The 4523-nt window shown below is 44.2% G+C and overlaps 1 pseudogene; it reads left to right on the top strand.

Moving 5' to 3' along the window:
• The first annotated feature begins 2062 nt into the window (after positions 1–2062).
• LOC136398356 (tubulin alpha-1B chain pseudogene) lies at positions 2063–3585 on the top strand (annotated as a pseudogene).
• Positions 3586–4523: the final 938 nt, after the last annotated feature.

The raw sequence follows: 4523 nt of genomic DNA, 5'->3' as shown, positions 1-4523 counted from the left end.
TAAGACTGTTAAAATGACCAGCAGAAAGTAGTGCATTAGCTGATTCAGAAAGCAGTTAAGAAGGCCAGAAAGGAGAGTTTCTCATAAGGAATTTCTGCATAAAGAAAGAAACCTAGAGAAAAGGTAATGTTAAAAATGCACATGAATATGTTTGAGCACCAAGTACTTTTTCATATTTTATTCTCACAAAAAAAAATCCTGATAGAAAGGGCATCAATTTAGTAAATATTTCTCGATGTAGGTTACTTTGCTGAGTATTATTCATGCATCATCTCATTTAAAATTCACAACTTAATTAGGACAACCCTATTATTGTCTCCATTTTATAGAGGAGGCTTAGAGAGAGAAACATTTAGGATATGATAGTTTCAAGAACTGAACCTAATTTTAAAGCATATGCTCTTAACTGCTATAATTTATGATGAGGCATGTAATTTGATTTGATTTTTTTTCTTGTTTATTTATTTATTTTGTTCTTTTCCAAGTAAGAGGAGGGAAGACAGAGAGATAGACTTCTGCATGTGCCCCAACCAGGACCCACCCTGCAACCCCGGTCTAAGGCCGATGCTCTGCCCATCTGTGGCCAGGCTAACAAATGAGCTATTGCTATTTTTAGCACCTGAGGCAGAAGCTCTATGGAGCCATCACAGCCCCCTGGGGCCAAGCACTCAAACCAATCGAGCTATGGCTGCAGGAGGGGAAGAGAGAGAGACAGAGAAGAGAGAGACAGAAGGGGAGAGGGCGTGGGGTGGAGAAGCAGGTGGTCACTTCTCCTGTATGCTGACTGTGAATTGAACCCAGTACATCCACATGCCAGGCCGATGCTCAACCACTGAGCCAACCAGCTAAGGCCTGATTTTCTTTCATAGTGATGAAGAAACTGAAGCTTAGGATTCTCCTCAAGCCAGTAAGTGGTAGAGCCAGGACTCCAACTTAAGTTGGCCTGACTTTAAGTCCTGCCCTCTTTCCAACTCTCCTAGCTCTCTTCTCCTTGACATGCTCAGTGGCTATAAGGCAGACCACCAAAAGTGACTTTCAGTGGGTACAGAAAGAACAATTTTGACCAGAAACTTGGCAATGCTGTCTGATACACATTTAAAGAAAAAAGAAAAACAAGAAAAAAGATTTATCTAAGGGCTGGGAAGCACTGAATTGTCCAAACAGAAAATAAAAGTAGGTTCTTGTGGGATGATTTTAAAAATGATTTAAATTCTGTTTTTTAAAACTATTTTATTGAATAAGAGTTTTGTGCTCTTGGTATAGCATTCAAACTGTACAAAAGGGTATATAGTGAAAAGTAATTCTGCTCTTCCTTATGCTTCAGGTCCCCTCTCATGGCACTGGTCAGCACTCCAATACTCCTGGTGATGTGTGGGTCATAAGCTTGGCGGGCCCTACCCTCCAATCCACACACATGCTTGCGAGCAGGAGGTAGGGGAAAGAGGAAGGAGGAGATGGAATGAACAGCATCTGCCACCTATTGGCTTCTTCTGTAGAGACAAAGAGGCCAAGACGTTATAACTATTGGGGGGCACTAGTGAGATCCTAAACCCCAGCCTAGCTGGTTTGGGTAGGCCCTTCCCCTCCCCTCTGCCTTGTTCAGGGCTAGGACTGGGAGCTTTGGGAGCATCCAGAGTTCACTCCCGCTGGGAACATTGGTGGTCTCCTGATTGACAGCCACCTCAAGACCCGAGCTCTTCAGACACAAGATGAGGAAGAGGGCTAAGGCATGTGGTAACAGTAGCTAACCAATTTAGTGTGAAACACGTCCCCTCTGGGGACATTTTCAGGGTTTGGACTGAAGTTACACTTCTAAATGAATGGAGGCGATCAGGCAGTAGATATAGATCTATGATAATGTTACCACTTAGTGCTTGCTTTAGGATACTGTGCTCTATCGAGCAATGTGAATTACATTTCAGCCATGCATGAGAACTCCTCAAAGTGAAACAGCTTTGAGTGCATTACTCACCTCCACTCTTAGCTTGTTGGGGACAGTAATCAGAACCCAGTGTCTACTCTTGTTGCCTGAGCCTACTAACCCATAGTCACATGTGAGTGCATCTCCATCCATGTTGGCCAGGCTGGTGTCCAGATTGGTAAACCCTGCTGGGAGCGCTGCTGACTGGAACATGGCATCCAGGCCGATGGCCAGATGCCCGGTGACACGACCTTTGGCAGGGAGATGATTCCTTCAACACTTTTTTCAGTAAGACAGGCACTGGCAAGCGTTGCCCAGGGCAGTGTCTGTAGACCTGGAACCTGCAGACATCGATGAAGTTCACACTGGCACTGCTGCTAGCTCTTCCGCCCAGAGCAGTTGTCACAGGCAAGGAAAATACTGCCGATAACTGTGCCTGTGGACACTGCACCATTGGCAAGGGGATCATTGACCGTGTCTTGGACCGAATTAAGAAACTGGTCGACCAGTGCACAAGTCTTCAGGGGTTCCTGGTTTTCTACATCTTTGGAGGGACCTCCCTGCTGATGGAACATTTCTTTGTCAATTATGGCAAGAAGCCTAAGCTAGAGTTCTCTGTTTAGGCAGCCCCTCAGGTTTCCATGGTTGAGACAACGAGGGCATCTGTTGTAGAAACCTCAATACAGGGTGGGGTTACAGTAGGTTGACAGTTGTTCATATGGAAAATAATACAATAATTAATAAATGATAAACAAGAATAAACTCTGTTTTGTGTACTCACAACTGTAAATCTACTTTTGCCCAACCCTGTATTGAGTGTCCAACCTACACTAATCTTAACAACTTTATTAGCCAAATTATATCCCCCATCACAGCTTCCCTCAGATTTCATGGTACCCTGAATCTTGATCTGACCAAATTCCAGACCAACCTGGTGCCCTAACCCTACATTCACTTCCCTTTGGCCACAGATGCCCCATCATCTCTGCTGAGAAAGCTTACCAAGAACAGCTTCCTGTAGCAGAGATCACAACACAAGCTTGGAGTTAGCCAGATGGTGAAATATGACCCCACCATGGCTTGCTCCTGCCTGTTGTATCATGGTGATGTGGTCTCCAAGGATGTCAATGCTGCTATTGCCACCATCAAGATCAAGTGTACTATCCAGTTTGTGGATTGGTGCCCCCCTGGCTTCAAAGTTGGCATTAATTACCAGCCTCCTATTATGGTACCTGGTGGAGACCTGGCCAAAGTACAATAAACTATGTGCATGCTGAGCAACCATGTAAGTACTGCTGAGGTCTGGGCTCGCCTGGACCACAGTATGGCCTGACGTATGCCAAGCATGTAACTTCGTGGTACATGGCAAGTGCATGGAGGAAGGAGAGTTTTCGTAAGCCTGTGAGGGCAAGGCTGTCCTTGAGGAAGATTATAAGAAGGTTGGTGTGGATTCTGTCGAAAGAGAGGGGAAGGAGAAAAACAGGAGTACCAATTACCATTCCTTTCAGCCCTGCAACATGTCAGACTCAGAACTTCAGGTTCTTCAGCTGACAGGCGTTAAAGCTTTCTGGTTAGACTATCTTCACTTATACCTGTGGTCATATCTGTTCTTTTCATGTGTACCTGTAAGATTTTCCCCTCACATCTCAGAGTGGAAGCATTGAGAAAAAAAAATGACATCGCTTTGGCTGGCTCAGTATTTGTCTTGTTGAGAGTTGGTGAAAATGGAGGACAGGGAGGAAATAACAATGAAGAGAAATCTTTCTTGGTTCCCAGATTGTGGGTAGCTTAAAGATTCCTACATTTAGCAGCAGAAAATGTCCTGTGATTGTCATTGACAACCTAGAAGAAGCCCTCAAGATCATTTCATCCAAATCTCTCCCATTTGCAGCCTGGCTGAGGGTGTAGTGACACACCGTGCAAAGTCACACAGGCCCTACCAGCATCACCTGGCTGAGCAGACCTGCTGGAGACCCATCAGATGGGCAGGTGGAGGGTCCATCCCAGTGGGTCACAGCCTGGCCGGAGCTTCCTCACAGCCTTGTTAGTCCTTGTCAGTGTGTTCATTGTCTCTGGGTTCCAGGGTTGGAAAATCAGGGTCTTTAAGTCTAAAAACACCACAACCCATTCTTTACTTCCAAGCAGTATCTCAGAGGCCTCATGGAATGGGTTTATGATCCCCAAATTGCTGAGATTGATTTGTAATAAAGGAAGTTACTAATTTATAAGGTTGACATAGTATATTCTAGAATCTCTTTGCAAAGTAGTAGGCGACCTTGTGAAATCAAAAACATAATAAGAAAATTGCCTAATAGGCAGAAAATTATACAGGAGGAAGAATAGGCCTAGTAAAATGTATTCAATATTGGGGCTGGGAAAAATCTATTGTTACTCTCATCCCTTTTTTTCATGGGAAAAGTTGTATCTTGAGTCTGCATTTTATCTCACTGTTATTAGCTATGTGACTGAACAAATTGTTTAACTTTCTGAGACTTCTTTTCTTTATATAGATCCAGTGGGGCTACCTACCAAATACAGTCTCTTTCTCAGATGGTGTGAGATACACTGAGATTTGGCTTCTCAAATACTGTTAAGTGGACAG

Source organism: Saccopteryx leptura, chromosome 3 (assembly GCF_036850995.1).
Source record: "Saccopteryx leptura isolate mSacLep1 chromosome 3, mSacLep1_pri_phased_curated, whole genome shotgun sequence".
Taxonomy (NCBI): domain Eukaryota; kingdom Metazoa; phylum Chordata; class Mammalia; order Chiroptera; family Emballonuridae; genus Saccopteryx; species Saccopteryx leptura.
Note: the sequence above shows the minus strand (reverse complement) of the source record. Positions and strands in the feature narration are given on the sequence as shown.